General features: G+C 42.3%; 1 long non-coding RNA gene across 2 annotated transcripts in view; it reads left to right on the forward strand.

Annotated features, from left to right (window-relative positions):
- LOC144761632 (uncharacterized) overlaps positions 1-22,634 on the forward strand; it is a 429,197-nt gene that overhangs the window by 103,028 nt on the left and 303,535 nt on the right. For both annotated transcript variants that reach the window (XR_013595826.1, XR_013595825.1), the window contains one exon: positions 20,648-20,737. This is a non-coding gene — a long non-coding RNA (uncharacterized LOC144761632). The remainder of the gene's footprint in view (positions 1-20,647; positions 20,738-22,634) is intronic.

Genomic DNA, 22,634 nt, shown 5'->3' on the forward strand with positions numbered 1-22,634 from the left:
GTTACCCTCCAGGGGCAGAAGGAAGGCAATCCAGCAACAGAGAACCAGCACAGGCAGTAAGCAAGGGCGTTAAGGGCGTCATATCTTAGTATCTTTATGCCAAATTTATTTCTAATAATACAGCCACCCCTCTTGAGTTATCTCTCTAGTCGGAGCAAAATGCTTACTGGACCCAGCCCAATTTATTAAAGAAAAACCTGCACTCCTCCCATTCAAAGTGAGTCGCCTGAAGTAAAATAATGTTCGCCACACTATTCTTAAGGAATTCAGAGACCCGGGCCAACTTCTTTCTGGATCTCAGACCGTTAACATTCCAAGATATGAAATGAACCAGGTTTAATCTACTCATCTTTCCATTTTCAGTCCCCGGACCCCGTATGCCCCCTTTAACCTCTCATCATAATTGGCTGCCACCCCAGAAGAGGTTGAAAAACCCACAAACGCTGGAACTCTCCGAAAAAATGACAGAACTAGGACATATTTTTCAATTTTTCCCCAATCTCCCTCCACCCAGTGCACCCCACCACCCACCCACCTCAGGGAACTTCCTTAACTATCCCTAGGTGAGATGATTGCCTTTCATGCCCCCCCAAGCTAAGGGAGGGAATCAAGACAAAAACCAAAAGTAATTAATAAGACAAAAGGCGTGACTAAAAATCCCAATTATATTGCTGTTCATAGGTGCGTTTATCTCAATGTGTCTGGGACTAGAATTCTCCAAGTCTCAACTATCCACTATGGACAACCATCCATCTGGGCCAGAAAAGAGTCCACCTCTTCTGGCTCTCTGATATTATGCATTTTGTTCTGCCACATTATCCTCAACATCGCAGGGAACTTCGTCTGCTCCTGTGCGCCCTTGCTGCATAGGTCATTCATTTTTGAGCCCAGATCCCATTGTCCCTCACAACATCCGATCTTATTTGGTAGCTGATGTCTCCATATTTCAGGGAACGCTCCTTCAAGGCACGCTCCAGCACTAACTCTTTAACAGTGTAAGAGAGAACATGTAACAAAATCTTTCTTGGAACCTTCCTTGCTGAGTTTAACCTAAAAGGGACCCTATGCACTCTTTGTATTTCTCTATCTAAATCGATGTCTGGCCTATCCTGCAGTAGTCCTTCCCCCAGAAGTTTACAGACAAAGCCTTTAATGTCAAGTTTTCAGGAATGCTAAGGAGTCTCACATTGTTACATCTGGCATGTATTTCAAGCCTTTCAAGGTCATCTTGCAGTGACTTATTCTGAGTTTTAAGATCCACAATATCACTGGTGTTCCCAGCCAGGGCAGCTGACAGAAACTTTACCTCACCTTCGAGGACTGCGGTACGTTGGGCAATACCATCTAGTTTCTCCTCAAGTATCCCACATTTTTCCTGAATGCCCTTTTGATTACCTTTGGAGATCTCAAACTTTCTCAGGATATCTTGTCTCAGGGTGAAAAGTAGATTCTCCTGCTGGTTTCCTTGGGGTGGGACACCCCTTGCGGACCCTGATCCGACTTAGGCCCTCCAATGCCCTGCATCAGGCTAGGAGTCTTTTCTGAAGCCTCCCCCCCATTTTGTGATCCTGTGTTCCTTGGATGACACCTTTATTTTCCAACAACAGGGAGAAACGATTTTCCAGCAACAACAGTTCAGCTTGGGAGGAAACCTCAATAGCCGTGCTCCCTGCTTGTAGGCTGCAACCTGCTCCATGATTTTAAAGTAAGATCTAAGTGGGGAGGCTTAGGGAGTAACCAGCCTTCCTTTGGTCCACACCTCTCAGCTCTCACAGTCCCTTTAGATGCCTTTTGCACCAGGGAAACTACCAATGGTTCTCTAATTGTAGGATCCTTTAACTTCTCAATTATGCTTTTCCTCTCTGGCACCGTACGTAGATGATACCTACTCCTTAGATGATACATACTCTGTATATGACATCCACAGGGATGTCATATACTTGGATATGAAATTGGTTCCCCAGTCAGAAACCACTTTTCTGGGGAACCCCACACTGGTGCTGTCGTTGTCCTGGGAGGGATTGCCTCTGGGTACCGCGTTGCATGGTTCACCAAGACCAGGATATACCTGTTGCCCATGGCTGTCTTGGGATCCAGTGGCCCCACAATGTCCTTCCCTGCCCTTTCAAAGGGTATTCCAATAACTGGAAAAGGTTGGAGAGGAGCTTTGACCTTCCTCCCACTCTTACCACTTGCCTGGCAAGTTTGGCAAGACATGCAATGTCCATCTGACTGCCTTCACGTTTGGGGCCAGAAGAAGTGAGTGACAAGCCTGTCAAAGGTTTTGTCCTGCCCCAAATGTCCTGCCAAAGGCACATCATGAGCCAGACCCAGTAGGTACAGCGGCCTTAGGCTCACTATACAGGAGACCATACTCCCAGTAGATCCAATGTGATCCAGACTGATCACTAACTGCCTGGTCTGCAGCCTGCCACTGCAGACCCTCCAGAGAAGGGCATTCTTTCTGCTCCCTGCATAATTCCTCCCTTGTGGGACACCCTTCTTGCTGCCAATGGGTCAGCTCAGAGATATCCTCCAGTTCAGCTACCTGCTCTCCTGTAGGCCCTGGGCCATCCCCCTTAAGGTCCACCTCCTCCCCGTCTGTGGGAACATCAGGGGCCAGTTTCCTGCGCCCCTTGCCCTTTCACTTGGTAGAGACTAAGGCCACTGTTTAAGGCTCCAAGTCCTCTTGATCACCCTTTTTGCCCGCCATTGACACCATTCTTCCACAAGGACTGCTCCAGGTCGTTAGCTAACAGACAATGTACATGCATGGAAGGGCTCACAACCACCCTCAAGGAACCTGAGACCCCCCACTCGAAGGGAACCTGTGCCATCATTTACTGGCTCTCTGAATTGTCCACAGTAATTACTTGGAGGAATGCCCCTGGGACTACCTGTTCCTCAGAGACCAGGTGACACCGGACTGAGGTCACACTGGCTCCAGTATCTCTGAGAACCTCTACCCTTTTCCCCTTGATGGTCACCGAGGTGCTGTATTTCTTTGTGTTAGGGGCCACCTGGTTTACTGGGACCATCTCGCTGTCTCCTAGTGAGACGAGGGTCATTTCTGTGGGATCCCCACCCTCCTGTGGGTCCTCCTCCTCCCCAAGCGCTACACTAGCCAACACCTTGGGCACAGGTGGTTGGCTGTGCCCCCTTAGGGCATTTGGGGCCCCCTTCATGTGACCCACCTGGTCACATTCAAAACACTTGCGGGGGCCGGTCTCAGCAGGCTTTCCTGAAGAGACCCCTTGTTTCTTATCTCCGGGGGGATGGGAACCTTTACCCTGGGTGTTAGTTTGGTATTAGTTTGGGGCCCTTTAGAGAACTCCTGTTCTTTACCCTTGTCCCCCCTACTTTTCTGCTGGGGACCCTGCCCACCTTTGGCTGAGTCTCCCACAAATGCTTTCTTGTGGACCCTGGTACTCACCCAGTGGTCCGCCTCCATAGCAAGCTTCCTGGGGTCAGTCAGCTTACTATCGACTAGGTGCTGGCGCAGATCTGCAAAACATAGACTAGACATGTGCTCCCATGCAATCAAATTGTAGAGCCCCTGAACATCTTTCACATTACTGCCCTTCACCCAGCCATCCAGTGACCTGCAAAACACATCTACACATTCCAAAGATGTGTTGGCATCAGACTTCTTACTGGACCTGAACTGATCCCTGTATTTTTCAGGAGTGAGACCATACTTAGTGAGAAGGGTCTCCTTCATGTCAGCATAGGTGAGGTTATACTCCTTACCCAAAGCTATTAAAGTATCCCTTGCTTCTTCTGGAAACAGAGGCCACACTCCTGCTCCACAATTCTTCTCTGGGACCCCATTCATGTGTATCACTGCCTTGTAACCCTGAAACCAAGTTTGTATGTCATCACCCTTCTTGAATTCATTGCCCACATTTTTAGGAATGTGCACAATCCTGTCCGCCTGTCCTGACGGGTTGCTGCCTCCATCTGAGCTGCTCTACCCCTCTGATCCAGCTCCTTTATACTGATTTCATAGTTTAAAATAATCCTTTTCTCCTCCATGGCTAAGTTAAGCTTTTCTTGTTCTGCTGCTACTTTCCTTGCTTCCCACCTGTCCTCCAGCTCCTCTGGGGACAAGCTACTGCTACCTGGCGAGGAGGGTTCCCCCCTCCCAAAAGCACATTCACCCTAGGAATAGGCTCCTCCGCCTCTCCACTGAGAATACCAGACTGCTCGCTGGCATGTCTGGCTGCTACCCAGGCCCTCAGCGCCTTTTGTAGCTCCTCCTTCCTAGTGAGGCTTCTGACTTGGACTTTTAGGTTTTTGCAAATCGCTTTCAATTCCTTAACACTGTAGGATTCCAACCTAACCTCCTCAAAGGCAACTTCCACAGATGATGCTCTTGATTCCGGCATGATGAAGTAGCAAGTTCAAACTGGCAAAAATAGGCCAGAAAGAAAAAGGACCAGTATGTGGCACGTAATGACCTGCGATATGGTAGTAGTGCACATCAATCACTGTAAGTCAAGTGAAAGCGCCAGTCCTATCCTCACCGCTGACAACCAATGTTAGAAATGGGGGTCTCTAGCTGGCAAGGGCTTATACCTTTGTCCAAAGAGGGTACTTTTTTCCTAGTCAGGATAAGGGAGTTATACTCCTAAAATAATCCCTGATCACCCCCTTGATAGCTTGGCATGAGCAGTCAGGCTTATCTTAGAGGCAGTGTGTAAAGCATTTGCACCTAACCAAGTAATACAGTGTAAGCACTACAAAAGGACACCACAACAGTTTAGAAAAATATCCAATGTTTTTTTATACTTAAGACAAGACCAAAAACGACAAACAAATCCACAATACAGTACTTAAAAATCTTCAGTTATCAAAAAATGCTTGAAAAACAGTTCCTTTATGTCAATAGCTCCATCCGGGGCTATCACGGCATTGAGAGCAAACAAATCCAAACAGTTCTGGCTGAGTGCAATGTCGCAGGCCAGCTACAGCGTCGGGAAGACTCGCAAGCAGTACCTTTTAGAAATGCAAAGCATCGGTGACCTCTCGTTGAGGTTCCTGAAAGCACGGCGTCCGCAGGTGGCGGTTCCGAAGGCCGGTGCAGAAGTCGTCGGGGCCCTCGAAGTCACACTTGTTGGAGATCGAACTCTTCTCTGTTGAAGTCATGAGCCCTTGCGCCGGCAGAACGGCGAGCGCAGCGGTGCGAAGTGCAGTGGTGCGGCATGCAGTGCTCTCAGGTCACGGTGCAAGCAGCAGCTCGGTGGCGCCATCAGATGGAATAGTTGGTGAGACCAGGGTCTTAGTGCGAAGTGAATGCAGTGCTCGCCATGGTGCTGCCAGGTCACTTTGCAAGCAGGGTCGTATTTGTTGCTGAAGCGCTGTCCTCAGTTGACATACTGGAGTAGATGGCACCGGCGTCAGTAGGCCAAGATAGCGGTGTGGGATAAGGGCGGTGATCTCGCATGTGTGTGCACGTTTCCCTGGATCAGCACATGATGCATACATCATGAGGAGTAGTGCCATCCACCAGTTAATGTCTCAGCTGCAACCTGAGCGTGCCTGTCTTGTTGGTAGGTTATGTTGTATGTTTATGTTGTGTGTGGCTTGTATGTCAGTTTGTGCTCTGTTTTCAGACAACTGAAGAGTTTTCTGTGTTCAATGTAGGAGACTCTGGATACCCTAACATGCCTTGGTTGCGGACACCAACGCGGAACCCTGTCACCTCAGCCGAGATTCGTTACAATGAGGCACATGGGAGGACCAGGCGAGTGATTGAGCGTACATTTGGGCTACTGAAGACAAGGTTCCAGTGGCTGGATTGGTCAGGAGGTACACTACAATATGGTCCGACGAAGGTGTGCAAGATTATCTCAGCAGCATGCATGCTCCATAACCTGGTAATCCGAAAGGAAATACCACTTATGCTAGATGACAGAGACCAGCAGCCACCAGCAAGGGAGGAACCAGACTTGGGACATGATGCCAGTGATGATGAGGGGGATTTGCGACAACAACTTATCCAGAACTTCTTCACATGAATGTGAGTATTGAATGAGAGGAGTCAGCCCATATATGTTGGTTTGTGTGTTTCTGTTGTCCTATGTGTATGTATGCTGCTGATTGTCTGTTATTCTTCAATGGTTTTGGACAGAATTGCCTAATCCAGTTTTGCATGTGACAAGAACAATGCTACACTCAGTAACAGCTTGTGTTTACACTGACTTTGGCATGCTTTAGCTGAGACAGTTTGCGACAACAAGCTAAATCTTTCCTGAGTTCCTGACTCACTTATGTTTTTCTCCTTCCCAGTATCATTTACCATGTCAACTGCTGAGATGTAACCACATCAGAGCCATGATCCTGTGTCATACTCCAACAGTGAACAGTGGTGGACATCCCTGGGCCACGACACCTTTTAAACAGATGGTCATTTGTTTGGACTTAGGAGACTTTTGTAACTGTGTGATGTGATTGCAGTTTGTTTAAAGCTGCAAGTTGTAGCATTTAAATAAACTTGAACTTCACATTGAGGTGTGCCTTGTCTGTTTGCACACATCCACAGTTTATCTTGATACAAAAAATGTTCAATGGAAATAGTTTTTGGGAACAATGAATGTTTTTAGGCTTATAGATGAAGACATGTGTGCTGACAGTAGACTGGAATGGCATCAGTACCATGTGCGATGGGTTGTGTGATGACCTGGTTGTGTCTGTATCTCATGCTGTGACTGGTTACATCTACTGCCAAGCCAATAGTTGACATTACTGATTTGAATGCTAGTCCAATTTTGTGGACACCTCCATCTTTGATCTTTGGTGCGTCATTTCAACGTGTACATTTGTGTTTCGAAGTCATGACATGCGCAAGTATTTGGTACAAAGTGATTTGTTTAGTGCATGGTTGGTTGATGTCAAATGAGTTGATGGTGGAGTGATCAAACAAAACAAGGACATCAAAGTGCAGAAAGGAGTTTGTAGTGTTTGTAGATGAAGTTTCAGAAGTAAATCTACAGGTATTTGAGTCCAAAGTCCAACTAAGACCCCCAGCCAATGTGGGAGAGTTCAGTCAGAGTCAACAAAGTGAACGCTTCACACACAATAGAGGGTATCAGAAGCTGCTTTTCTCTTCCTGGCGGTGATGTGTAGCCATCGGTCTCTCATGTTGTCTTCTTCAGCGGACGACCCTTTTTCTTTTCCTCGGGGGACCCTCAGGTGCAAGCAGTGGCAGCGGTGCAGGGGGCGCTCCGCCAGCATCCACATCACTCCCTGTGACAGGTAGAGATGTTCATGCACCTGATGTGGGCACACAGGGAGGTATATTGGTGGTAATCTGGCAGATGCAGGTGAGAAAGAAGGTCCCTGTGCACCGCCGTCAGGTCTTAATTTTTAGACATGTAGTTGGCAACTTTTACATAATGGGCTGCCTGCTGTTCTTGTATGGTCCTGAGGATCCCAACTACTTGGCCAAAATTCCCTCTGCAACCCTTATATGCATTGAGGATTTTGGACAGGTGTGGGTCATCTACAACATCAGCATCAGCTGCATGTTGGCGCATGTCCCCACGGCCCCTCCTACCACCCCTATCCACCGAGCAGGACCAGTTGGTGCTGGCACAGTCACCACAGAGCCTCCTTCCTTGTTGACGGTGTTGTCCGCCACCTCCAGAGTGCCCCGTGTTGCTTTACCTTTGGTGTTGGCTCGGACTGGTGCACCATGAGGGTATGGGTCAGCTGTGTGTTGGTTGCTGAGTCGGGGTGTTACTGCTGCTGTGGTCTGAGCCACACCTGATGGGCCAGGTAGTTCACCATCGTCCGAAGGATGTGTATGTATGTATGTATTTAAGCTTATATAGCGCTCCGCTACCCCCAACAGGGGTATGCTGGCAGCCCCATATACAGACTGTTTGCATAATCAAGCTGTGATGTGATCACCACATGGACTATTGTTTTCCTACAGTCCTCCAGTAGAAGGTAAAGAAATCTCCGGAGGGCCTTCATTTTCCAGAAACAAGATGAAGAAACATGGCCTATCTGGGTCTTGCATGACAACAAAGTATCTAGTCTGAACCCCAGGTTCCTAGCAGTCAAGATTGGGAGGGGAGGGGGTTGAGTTCTGCAGGTCACCAGAGATTTGTTGGTGGAGGCGAGGGCTGGTTGAAGAACAGCACCTCTGTTTTTTCTGTGTTTAACATCAGGCAGTTAGCTGTCATCCAAGCAGAGATGTCCATAAGACTCTGCCTAAAGTTAAAAAATGCAGCCTCAGAGCTTGTAGAGACCTCAAAACCAGAGAGCGCAGGGTTGACCAGAGTCTAGGACTGGATGTCCTGGTTTGTTGCTGAGGTGTTACCAGCTTGCCCTGTGGGTTCATGAAAGACACAATGATTGTTGTGAATTCCCACAGCCCCTCTGATCATTACCATGATATTGTGTATTTAAGCTAAGGATGACTTGATGTCCAGAGTTTGTCCTCTCCCAGCAAGGTGGAGGAGTGCTGTCAATGGCCACATCTCCCATCATGCCCTGTCCTCCACACACCTTCCCAGCCAGCCCAGGGAGCACACCCGGGACAATGCTACCCCAGATGTTGTGTGGAAAAGTACTGTCAAGACGTCTCACACTGTGGACTGGTGTGAGGAGCACAAGGCCTTGGTGGGAGTTGTATCCAGTGCAAGCACCTGGTCCCTGTGTCAGACATCTTGCCAGTACATTTCCAATCACTCTAAGGGGCTACATAGTTCCAAGTGTGCTGTTTGGGCTGTCTGGGAAGGTATGTAGAGGACAGGGTCTGTTATTATACGTAGTCAGTGCAGACACTCCTCCTCCTGGGCAGCCCAACCCTGTCAAGTTTTCTGACAGTAGGACCTGGTATTTGATTTGAGCACAGCTTCCAGCAGGGCATTGTGGTGCAGAACACCAGACCAGTGTCAGCCATTTTGTCAGTACATTTCCATTCACTATCAGATAAGCATAGTTCCTGGTGGGCTTATTGGGCTGGGTGGGAGGAGGAGTATTTGTACTTACTTCAACTCTCATCAGGTTCTGTCCCCACACACCTTCGCAACCAGCCCAAACAACATACCTGGAACTATGCAGTCCCTGAAAGTAAAAGGAAACGTACTGGCAAGATGGCTGACACTGAGGCATGGTGTTTGTAGCACATGGCCATGATGGTATTTGGCTTCAAGTGGAGTGTCATCCATCTTGCATGTACACTTTCCCACACTGTCAGGTAGCCGTGGCCCCAGATGAGCTATTTGGTTTGGGTGTGAGGAGGAGTGTTTGTTGTCACTGCAACTCCTATTAGTCCTGGGCTCACACACACCTTCCCACACACGTCAAAGAACACACCAGCAAGAGTGATGTCCTGACAATGTGTAAAGTGTACATTCAAAATGTCTGACAATAGTACCTGTTGTTCGCTCTATCCTGGCCTTGTGCTCCAAACAGCAGTCCCCAGTGTCAGCTATCTTGCCAGTACATCTCCATTCAGTCAACAGCATTGTCACAGGTGTGCTGTTTGGGCTGGGTGGGAGGAGTGTGTGTGGGAAGGGCCTTATGGGAGTTGTAGTCAGGGCTAACACTCCTCCTGTCATCTGTTTGCGGGTTCAACCAAGTCTGATTAATGCCCGCAATGTTATGTTTCAGCATTCCTAAACATTTCGGTGGCAATTTCTGTCACAAGCAGACATGTTTCAAAGACTGTGTTGTACGCATCGTCATCTGTTCTAGGTTGAAACTTGAACCGTGTCTGATTCATGTCCACAATGCTAGGTTTCAGCGTTCCCAAACAACTCGGTTGGATCGGGCTTGTTTCTGAATAAATTGGTCAGACGAATCAGACTCAGAACATGAAGTTGGAGTTTACAGCCATTGCATCACACTCCGTCGTTCGGACTGCTCATGGTCAACTCATTTGGAAAGCATTCTGGAACAGAGTCGGTAGGAATGCATTCCGAACGAGATCGGAATCAGATGCCTAGGTGTGCGTTTGTGCCCTAGGTGACTTGCATAGTTTATTGTGTTTATTTTAAAATGATTCTCTACAACTGCATTGCTAGCAAAGATAAGACGGGCCAAGCAGGCAACACCATTTTTAAGTACTCTTGATGGGGATAATGCAGAAAATCATCATCACTTCCAAATCCCACTTGACAAATATTCACTTTTTTCTGTATATATTTCAAAATAGCTGGTAGAGATTCTAATTTGTTCATTAAGAGCTACTGCAGCCCTTCTCCTTTGGGTTATCAAGTAACACATTAACATCCTTGCTGATAAAAGTTTAACATTTGAGTCAACAGAGGTCTTAGAGAGGCTAGTATCTGTAAAATGAAAAACCTATGCCAGACAGAATGCACATATGTTTGAGCTATGGTCCAAAGGTTTATGAGTGGTGCTAGCCACCATCTTTGTGTGCCTGGACTGGGGAAAAAAGCAGCAAAGGGCCATAAATGTAGTTGTGCACTCCACCTTTACCTATGACAACACTGCACAGCAACCTTTTACGTAATTATGCCACAAAGTTAACAAGACTGCTGTACCCCCATCACATCACTCTACAATGTAAGCAGATTAAATGGCTCCTTGTGGGCACAGGCAAAACCCAGATCAAGCTCGTCCACCTTCTCTACTCTCACTCACTTGGTTCAAAAGCTGAGATCAGGATAAAAAGCTGGGCCTCTGTGGGAGTGTCCCAGGACCAACAAACTACATTAAAATAGAAGATCAGACAAAAGTGAATAGCAAACATACAATTCACTGGCATATTACTCCAGAAACAGACACTGTTTAAATCGTCTTTTGTGCAAATGGGAATGATGAGCTCAAACGCATCCCCCCATCTCTTGTCCCACTCTCACCAGGTCTAAATTAGGTGTCTCACTAATGTATCCAGCAGGGAAATAATCCGGTGGAAGCCCTTTCTCATGAGAGCGTTCAAATTACATCAGTGCACATGTGAAGTGTTTGCTGGTCTATAGAACAAGTTGTCTGTATCACCCCTGAAGCAATAGCATTGCCGGGAGGATCAATAACTTGATAAATAAGTGTGTAAGGTTGACAGTTAGTGTTGGCACTCCATTGTTAGATGACATGAGGTCCTTGATCTGGCTGTACCACAATATGTTCCATAGTACTAAGCAAGAGGTACTTTTCAAATCTTTGTGAGTAAGGAAACCTCATGGTGTGTTGTTATGTCCATAGTTGACCAAGGAGAGGTTTGAGGTTCCTACAGTAAGGGATGAGCAAGAGGTGTATGAGAGTATCTGGTTTTCCAGATGAAGTGCAGATTGATATATGATTCTCTGAGGTGTACCAAAGAGTCCTTGGTTAAGGTAGTTGGGTATGTGTGAGTCAAATTACTGGTCACAGTAAAAAGGGGCAGTTGGAGTAGGGTAGAGGGGTGGTGAAATCTGAAATCTGGAGAGCATATTGGGAGTTGGAAAGACAGAAGGTAAAAATGGAAAAGATGGAATGAAATTTGGTGAAGGGGGTTGTGAGCATAAACATGTGACTCACTGCATTGTCTTACTTTCATGGGCGAAAGATCCCTTGAGAACTAATGCTTGTTTAATGAAATAAGCTTTTTTAGCCTACATTAATTTATGCATTTTTATATTTGTTTTCCTGTGTCTCATCATGCTTGTCTTTTGTTTCTGTTTATTTATGCTGGCCAGAAGGACGATGTGGAATATACTCTTTTCATTCATTTTGGACTGATGGGTTTATGTTCCAAATATTGCGGAACATGCTATCTTCGAAAATTGATCTGTACTTTACCTTTTAGATTATTTCTGATCTTCCTGCACTTTTTTTTCGTATGGTGCGGAATTAATTGCTGTGTATGCCTTTATCCGTATATATTTTTCCTCTTTTAGAGATCTTTCATCTCATCAGGTGCTAGAAAGTTGAAACAACTCTGCCCTTCTACACCCACGTGATAAAAACTATTTGGATTTAATTAATGTGGTGAAATTTTCTTCTTTAAATGTCATCAATCAATCAGTGAAGTGTGACTACTTACCAATGATATCCCAAGGCGATGGAGGGGAGGGGCTGCAGGGACTGATGGGCGCTGAGGTTCAGTTGAAGAGCCAGGTCTTGAGATCCTTCCAGAATTGTTGGTCTAAGTGTTGATTTTAAGAACGCCTTTATCAGTTTCAACTTGCAAGTCATATTTTGCAATACATTGTCTGTGTGATATATATAATATTCATTCCAATTTTCTTTTTCATATTAAAGTTAGAAAGTGCTGCCTATGTTTTTCTTTGATGATAATGTTTCTTGGTTTCTACACATGAAATATCTTGGAGTTTTCTGTTTGGTGAAAATTTTAATGGATCTCCAATGCTGAGTTTACAATATTATCCAATTGATTTTTTTGAAGAGATTGTTTTCTCAATTAATTTGGAAATGTTATGGTTTTAGCTTTTCTTTAAGAAAGGGAAGAAGCAGTTCCGAGTTTCCAGCTGTTTCTTGTGTGTTTTTTTTTACTTCAGAATGTTTGTAGGCTCCATGCTAAATCTGCTTTCTTTCATTTCTCAAAATTACATCGCCAAAACTTATCAAAAGTTTGTTGTGTTTAGAAATCTATTTCTACGGGGCGTGGCTTGGACCCCAAGGCAAGATGGGGGTCCCGCATTAAGCTCCGCTCGGACGCAGAGCTTTTTTCTCAAAGTTTGCCTCCTGAAGCGAAGTTTATTGAGCGCCGACTGTGGTCCCGTTTCAATGAGACAGCTGTGAGTCTGGGGACTGCTTTTGGCATAGCCAGCATTGCTATTTATGCCCGGGAGCCATGGCAGTGTTTTTCCTCTAAGCAAACCCGAGTGCCTGCCATTTTGAATTACGGCGCTCCCGTTCTGTTTTTTCTTCATGAGAGAACAATAACTTCAGTCATGAATGCTATGTGATAGATGCTGTCCTAACCAAACTGTAAGAGAAGACTTACAACCTGCATTGGATATGACTGACTCTGTTTATAGAGCTCCCATGGTAAGGGCTCTTGGCGCTGCTCAATATACTTGCTAGCCCAAACAGATGACTCCAGTTACCTGAAGATCTGCAAAGTGGTTGAGACTTTAATGTCCAAATGGAACACATTCCAAAACGTGGGTACTGATTTATAAGTTCCTTCACCATATTGCATGTGCTGTAACTTTAAAGACTGTACTTTTGGGGGGCGTGACTTAGATGCCGAGGCAAGATGGTGGTCCCACATTAAGCTCCGCTCGGACATGGGAATTTTTTCTCAAAGGTTGCCTCCTGAAATGAAGTTTATTGAGCACTGACTGTGGTCCCGTTTCAGTGAGACGGTGATGAGTCTGGGGACCGCTTCTGGCATAACCAACATCGCTAGGTATGCCTGGGAGCCGCTGCGGTGTTTTTCCTCTCAGCGAGCACTCATCATTTTGAATTGCGGCGCTCGCGTTCATTTTTCTCTCATGGCTGGAATCTTTCAGTTTTTTTTACTGCCATGAAGTCCTATATTGTCAATATGCACATGATTCTTAAACGGTGTCTTGCTTTCAACCTGCAATTCATTGGCAACATGAGCTGAACTATGTTTTTGATGTTTCTTTTTTTCTTAATACTTGTGCCTTGGGGTTTTAGCTTTTCTTCAACTACACTGAACTGTATTTAAAGCTGCTCCCAGATTTCATATCACACGCTGAGGGCGATCTTTTCCTTTTTATTTTTTGGATATTCTGCTCCCGCTGGTGTTCAACATTTGCTGCCGTGGCGTCTCTTATCCTTATTGAGGTGTTACTTGAGGGCTCCTTACAATGAGCGCTACAGTTTACTTATACCACTTTATCTTACTACATCTTGACTATCTATTTGTGGATGGTAATAGATTTATCAAAACGAAAACGGACACTTGTTATACCTAATGACCATTGGTTAAAGGGATATATTAGAGTATCCTCAAAAACTCAATGTTTTTGGAGTGCGGTATATCTGTTTCCTCCGCCCCACATTGTAGTTGTGGCAGTTATCATTGGGTACTCCAAAAAGTAGTGATTTGCCAGCCTCATCCAGAGGCACCTCTGGTCTAAGGTGCAGTGTCCAGAGATGTGAGCGAAAAAAGTGTGAAAACAAATTTTGGGAAAAAAGGAAGAAAATGTTATTTTAATAGAGGGTAGATTTCCCCTGTGATTAAAAATAATGATACTACAAATAGATCAAGTTACTGGATCTAGCAGTATGTTGGTAAGATTGTCGACATGTTTCAGCTCCTTAGGCCGAAGGGGTCTGTGGAGCTTTCGTCAGGACTAACAAAACAGAAAATTGTACTCACACAATTTGTGTAGTATCTTTTTGATGTGGTCGTTTTCTAATAATTGTTTTTGAAAACAATTCCTCCAAATTCTGAGTTGGAAGAACCCGTTACTTCATCGGGGATCCCGCTATTATCTGCCCAGAGCCGCGTGTAGGAATTCTCCCTGACTTGTGCTGACTCTGCCCCCGGGTGTTCACTGACTTTACCTGCTTCTCCATTGGCATATGACACGGATCCGCCCGATACCACCTGGTAGTCACCCAACATATCAGCAAACCAAGATGGCCAGTGACCCTCACACCACCTCCAAACCATCCTTGATAAGTGCTAAACCCAAAAAGCACACAAATTACCCACCTTCTCCTATTATCTCATCACCAAATCCGGTACTTGACTCAATCTTAGATGAGGTACGCAGTCTTCAACCTTTCTTGTCTGCTACCAATGATAAATTGCAGCAAATAGAGGACGATGGATCATCATGGAGGGAAAAGTGTCGGAACTTGAACAACGTGTGGGAGACATTCAGGATATTACCACAAAGATTCATATACTAGAGCAAGAGATCCACAAACTGAAATTGCATACCAAAGATCTTGAAAATCGAAATTGAAGAAATAACCTTCACCTTAATGGCCTTCCGGAAAATATTGAGGCCCAGACATGCTCTCATTCTTAAAGAAATTCCTCCCAGAGCTCCTGGACCTGCAATCTTCATCACCTCTCAACATTCAACAAGCTCATCGTTTGGGTCGCCTACACCCTAATGCAAGCAAGCCACGTGGTATCATGATGCTCTATCTAGAATTTACTGAACTTATGCACGTTTTAAAGGCAGTCAAGCTCAAATGTCGTCTCATTTGGCCGGGCTATAATATTTTCATATCTCAAGATGTCTCCAATGCAATTAATTCCCGACGGAAAGAATTTCTGGCTCTCCGTCCTCAGATGAGATATTTTAGTATTAATAGGGCATTCTCCATCCTTGTCTTTGCAAGATTACTTATGAAGGAACTTCACGCTCCTTCGGTGATCCTGACAAACTGAAACTATTCTATACAACATTTCCTCTGGCAATATGGATACCAATGTTTAAAAAATGATTTGGGTTAATTATTTGATATTGTTCTTTTACAGTATATCTTTCTTTGTTCTCTCTATTAAGTGCTTTCTTTTTCTTAAATTTGCATTCTCTCTTACTATTTAATTCTCTCTTAATTAATTAATTGTTATCATTTGTTATTCTACAAGTTTCCCTTCCCCTTCTAATGTTCTCTCATCCTTTACTCTTTTCATTTATTTATCTTGTTTCTTAAAATTTCTCTTTTTTGTTTTTTATATCTTTTTTAACTTGTCTATGGAGAACTAATGTTTTAGCCTTGTCTTAGTTGTATTAGTTAATTGGTAGTAGTTAATGCTATAACTGTACCTGCTCTTTTCTTTTTCTTTTTTTCTTATTCACTCCTCTTTTATACTCTTGTTTTACTTTCTCACATTTTTACCTTTCACGCTTCATCCCCTTTCACTATTACTCATCTACTTATCACTGAGGCTTTTCATTATTTATTTACTTGTATAGCTGTCCTTGCTTTTGTCGTCACCTTGCCCCTCTCCTCTGTGTTGCTTGCTTACCTTCGAATCTTGATTCTTCTCCTTTATCTGCTTACTATCCTCCTTTCTCTGTTTATCTCTATTATAGCCTTATAGCCCGCCGTAGCGGGCTATACCGGCTATTAAAGGCCCGCTGAATCGTTAAAGGCCTGAGCCGAAGGCGAGGGACTTTAACGAAACAGCAGGACTTTAATAGCCGGTATAGCTCTGCTACGAAGGGCTATAAGGCTATTAAAACATTCTGCCACTAGAGGGAAGAATGTTCTAACAAATAAAACAAAGGGTTCTCGAAGCTCGAGGGGATATAAATCTCATCGAACTTCGAGAAGCCTTTGTAGAACATTGGAATGTTGCTCTGCGGGCCTTTACCGGCCCGTAGAAGCAGGGAGCACTCCATTGTCTGCAATGGAGCTCCCAACATTCCAATGTTCTAATTGATCTTTTCCTCTCTTCTCCTATCATTCTATTTTCTTTTTGCTTTATTTTATGGTGCATTTTCATCATCAATTCTATGTACATATGAATGTTTTTCGTTATATTTCTTTAAGTGCTCACTTTTATTCATTATATCGCTGGATGCTTGTGCTTATTAGTGTTATTTGTTATTGTACATTTTGGTTTTTGTATTCATCTAATAAGTGGTGTTTTTCTGCTCCCTGTTGTTAGCCTGCAGTGTATCATCTTCATTTATGTCTTACCCCTCCTTCCCTCCATCATGTGTAATGTTGTCACGCTGAATGTTCGTGGTCTTGGAAACCCCGTCAAAAGGCAAAAGGTACCCTCTCATTTGTCTAAATTGAATTCTCATGTTTCATTAATTCAAGAAACGCATTGTAATGATGTAGAATCACTTAAATTGAAAAGAAAATGGGTGGGTCAAGATGTGTATTCTCCAGCCTCTAATCAGAAAGGTGGTGTTGCTATGCTTTTTCATAAATCGATCCACGTACAAATTCTATCTACGCAATGTGATAATGATGGACGTTGGGTAATAGCTAAGGTTGTTATACAAAACAAAGAACTTGTTTTATTGAATATTTACAGCCCTGTGAAACCTGACCCAAACTTTTGGAATAGTATTAAGGTCTTACTCTCCTCTATTGATGGCCCAAATATTATTGTTGCTGGAGACTTTAACCAATGGTTAGAACTCATTTTCTGATAGACATTCCAAATGTAAATTTAACCCTGATAAAACTCAAAATTATTTCAATATGTCATTAGCTCTCGTTCATTATACGATGCTTGGAAGACCTGTAATCCTGACATTCTTGAGTTTACTTTTTTTCTAATGTTCACCAGACTCGTTCTAGAATTGAATACATTTTAGCTAGGAGACCCTTACTTCCTTCTATTCAATCTTCAAAAATTGGATCTATTTTTATCTCTGATCATGCCCCTGTTTTTTCTGCTCTTGATCTATCCCTGAGTTCTCCAAAATGTGGTTGTTACAAACGTAATAACTTTTTTTGTCAGATAATGCTTTTATAACTGAAGCTACTACTTTTATTAACGCGTTTTTTACTATTAATAACCCTTTGGACACCACTATTACCAATAATTGGATTGGGATGCCTTTAAAGCTTCCTTCCGTGCTTTTGCTATTTCATACTCAGCAAAAAAAAAAAAGTAAACGCTAAAACCAAGTATACAACTTCACTACCACAACTTAAACTCCTGGAGCATAATTATTTTACTTCTGGATCTTCCCCTGTTCTCCATGAATTGATTAGGGCCACATCTGGTCTTAATAAGCTTGCCACAATGGATGCATGTAATGTTCTTCTTAAAATTAAGTCTAAATATCATGGCAGTCAAAATAAGGCTGGCAGGATGTTGGCCAATTACTTAGAAATTAAATCTGAATGGAAAAATATAGGTCCTATTCTAAATTAATATACTAATAATTTAGCATCCTCTGATGAAGACATTGCTCCTGCATTCCATGATTATTATCAATCATTATATTCTGATGATACGAATCCCTCTAATCAAAATGTACATACTTTCTTTTTTGGGCCTCCCTAACCCTCATTTGCTTACTGATACATTTGAATTACTAGAAAGAGAGGTTACTCTCCAGAAGATAACGGAAGCCATTAAATCCTTAAAAAAATCGAAAGCACCAGGTCTTGATGGTCTTTCTGTCAAATTTTTTTCCACTTTTTCATCCATTTTTGCTCCCAAACTTCTGGCCCTTTTTAACTCATTTATTGTTGACTCCAAAGCTTCTGGCTCCTTTATGGAAGCTTTGGTTGTCCTTATTCCCAAACCTGATGAGGGTCATTTCCTCTGTAAAAACTATCGCCCCATTTCATTAATCAATTATGATTGTAAGATATTTGCTAAAATCCTAGCCACTCGCCTTGAGAATATTATCCCTCTATTGGTCAAAACTGATCAAGCTGGTTTTATTAAGGGCAGATTGGCTTTGGACAATGCTCGCATGTTTGCTAATGTTATCTCCTTTTGGGAGGAAGTACAAATCACCACTTGCAGCACTGTCCTTAGATGCCGAAAAGGCTTTTGATCGCATAAACTGACACTCTAGGTTCAATATACTTCAATGGTTTTGGTCCAAATTTTATTTCTTATTTTTAATTGGTATATTCCTTTCCTCGTGCTTGTATTTTTGCTAATAATCATTTTTCTAAATATTTTACGATATATGGAGGCACACGCCAAGGTTGTCCCCTTTCGCCCTTGTTATTTGTTCTATGCCTTGAACCTTTCCTTGAACATATTCAAATCAATTCATGTATTTCTGGCTTTTCACATAATGATAGAGAAATCAAATTGTCAGCGTATGCTGATGATATTCTGATATATAAGTCTGATTGAGACACCTCCCTCCCTCCCTTTCTGGATAAAGTTCAGTTATATTCCAGTATCTCTGGATATAAGTTGAACTTTTCTAAAACAGAAGTTTTACCCTTGAACTCTCTTTGTTATCAATATATGTTTAATAACACTAACTATCCCTGGTGTCCTACAAAAATTAAATACTTTGGTATTTGGTTTTCCTATACCCTATCCAACAGTTATACGTTTAATGTTCTAGCTACCAAAATACAATCACTCCTTCTCTCATGGTCCCCTCTTCATTTGTCATGGTGGGGTAGATTAGACACTTTTAAAATGATGGTTGTGCCCCATGTCCTTTACATACTATCTATGCTACGTTTTAGGATTCCTGCTTCGTATTTTTCACAAGCCAATTCTATTTGTACAAAGTGTTTATGGAATAACAAAGACACCCTGCAATGCTCTTATGAAACTCAAACATCCCATAACAGAAGTTGGGGTGCATTTTCCTGATTTTAAATCATATCATTCTGCATTTTTAATTTGTCAATGTTTTGCTTTAACTTATGATTTTACTGATATCCCTATCCCTAGTTGGATTGTTTCTGAGCATTCCCTCTTAAAAGATTTTTCTTTTCAAAATATAATATATATGTCTAATTGCACTTTTATATCAGATAATCCTATTTTAATATACTCCCCCCAACTATTATATAATATTTTTTCTGATGGTCTAGATTCATATCAATGTTTTTTGTCCTCCACTATTTAGTATACAAAAAATTCTCAAATATTGGAGTAAATCATTTTATTACAAACATTGGAAGGAGAAGGGAATTATTTTTATTCATCAATTAATCCTGCATAACTCTGTTATTCCCTTCAATGAATTACAATTACAATATAATTTACCTGATTTATTTTTTAATGAGTATCATTTAATATTAACAGCTTTGCAGTCTTATTTATCTTTCAGCAATTTCCCTTTAGCTTCTCCCTCACTTACTTACTTCATCCTCTTGGTTATATGGTGTTTCTCAGGAGCATAGGACTAAGGCTGCCCTTATTTATAAGATGTTGTTATCACCTGTTACTGAACAACTTAAATTCCATGTCGGATTACTCTGGGGAGCAACCTTATCGTTGTCTCTCCCTACCTTTGCATGGGATAAATTATGGCTCAAGTTTTTTAAATGTCTAATGCCACACATATTACTCAATCCCTTTATTTATAATGGAGTTGTTATTACCCATGTATATATTTCCAAATTTTCCCCTACTTCCTTGTCCCCATGTTGGTCTTGTTCTGACTCCACTGGGACTTTAATTCATCAACTTTATGAATGTTCGAATGTATTGAAGTTCTGGAAATCGATTTGGTCCAAATGTTCGACAATATTTCAATTTAATATTCCATTAACAATACAAAATGTCTTTCTAGGTTCCTCCTCACCTGCTTTTGATGTTTCTGATCATATTACTTTGCTGTTTGATTTGTTTATTGCTCTAGAATTTAAAGTGAGTTTGTCCTGTTAGAAAGATAACTCTAAATTATCATTATTAACTTGGTGGAACTATATTTGTGATGAACACAGAAATGCTATTGTTTCATCACTTACACATTCTCAGAAAATTAAATCTGACCTACTCTGGGTACCTTTTACTTCTTATCTTTCTACACATTCACATGTATCTTAATTTCTTACTTTCCCTTAATTTCTAACTCTTTTATTCCTCTCTTCCTTTCTTTTCTTCTTCTCCTCTTTACCTCTTTCTTTCCTCTTGTTTTCTCTATCTTCCTTTTTCACCTCTTTTTTATCTTCTTCTCTCTTGAACTATTTGCTTATGTTTTCTCTTATATATTAATTGTTATATTGTACTCATAATGTGTTTATTGGACAAATATATGTTCATCTTTTTTCTGATAACTTAATAAAAATTATTAAACAAAAAAAATAAATCTATTTCTAGACGCTGCGGTGATATAAAAACATGGCGATGATCCATCTATAAGTGAACAGCGAATAGTTGTTGAAAACAGGTTTTCTTAAAGAGAAGGAGGTAACAATAGCATTTTTATTCAAGCACACTTAAATTATGATTTCCTAGTTTAAAGGAAAGGTTTGTATTGAAAACAAATAGCCAAGCATGGTCCATATGTCTTTTGAATGTGCATTCTCAGAGGGAGGTAAACAAAAAATGTATTCCATCAGAAAAATACACCACAGAAAGCAGAACACAGTCTTATTGCTTCAGCCCACAATTATTATCATCAAACAGCATAATAGAATGTGGGCCCATTGTATGAAAACAAGTTTAACTCATGCATTGAGTAAGATATAACTCGCATTACTGTGACTGACATCTTACACTTTTCAAATGAAACAGGTACATGGTTTGATATTCCGAAATAAACAACACAAACCACTTCTCTTCCTAAATGTTACACTTATGTATTTTATTTTTTCTTGTTTTAAGTGATTCATTTTTATTTCGAAATATTGTCATAACAACTATTCTTCTCACTTTGTGATGAAACTAGGACAATTGGCACAGTTCCTCAAATTTTCAGCAACACATACACCTGAATCTTTGAAATATAACTTCCATTGCTAGAATATTTGCTATTATTTATAAATGTCTACAAAGTTATACTTCAGTGGGCGTTGAACACGAATTTCAAAAGATATTGGGGCAGACTTACACAAAATGACACATCTCTGCATATTAGCAAAGATGCATCAGTTCTTTTGCGTCATGCAAAAAACCCTTGTGACACCATGGATGCATAGCATTTACAATGTGGTGCACCGTGGCCCAAGGATTGACAGATGCATGATGAATCTGTTGACGCAAAGGCAAAGCATTGCTGGAGTTGTGTCGCCAGCACATGAAACTCCAGCAATGCACAGGAATGACTATTCCTATTATGTTGCATCACTCCTTACGCCTGCTTTAAGCAGGCGTAAGGTTTTTACACAGTGGAGTCGTAGAAATGACGCAGTGAAATCTTGTAGATTTTACAGTGTCACTTTTACGAGGCTTTCTTGCGTCGGAACGCCCACCCTACATACATTATACCTGACGCAGGTATAATATAGTGCAGGGCTTTATAACGTGACACATCTCCCTAGATGCGACACGTTGGAAAATGTGTCACAACGTGGCGCATTGTTTATGACACCGCTGTGCCACAGAAGTGACACAACAGTGGTGTAAAAGTGTTGCAAGGGGCTTGTAAATGTGCCCCTTAATACCTATTGCAACTCCGGCAAGTGTAACACGCAATAAAAAGTATGGCCTCATTTATCAATTTAAGTCTCTTCCCAATCACTAAAAAAGTTTCACACCAGCATGAAGTGTTGATTTGTTATTTACTTTCCCGAGCAAAACGTGGGGCTCCCACCTGTGGTTCATGGGCGTTTCATTCAAGCAACTATGATTTATGACACGATCCCTATCTGCTAACATTTGTAGTCAGGGCTTTACACCAAAACATATGTCACCTTAAGGCAGGTGCAAAGCAGGAGAAATGTTTCATGCTCTCCAAACATTTCTAGCATTGCATGCATGGAGTACTGTACATGCGTGTAGACTAAAATCATGGGCCACATTTATCAACAATTTGCACCAGCAAAGCCTACAAAGGTGTTGTACACTAACATTAAATTATTGATTTGTAGTTAGCTTTCCAGTTCAAAACATTTTGCACTGGAAAGTTACCTAAAAGTATCAAAGTAGTGATTTACCCTGTTTACCTACATTTGCGTCAAGGGGATGCCCCACATGTGGCACGTGAGTGTTCCCATGTGAACACCCATGTTTTATGATGGAAAGCCCTATCTACCAATATGTTAGACATGGCTTTGCCCCAAAAACATGCATCACCTTGAAACGGGCAAAACAAGAGAAAAGTTTTCTTTTTTCCAAACTTCTAACTTTGTAAGTGTGCTGTACA

Source organism: Lissotriton helveticus, chromosome 6, assembly GCF_964261635.1.
Source record: "Lissotriton helveticus chromosome 6, aLisHel1.1, whole genome shotgun sequence".
Lineage (NCBI taxonomy): Eukaryota > Metazoa > Chordata > Amphibia > Caudata > Salamandridae > Lissotriton > Lissotriton helveticus.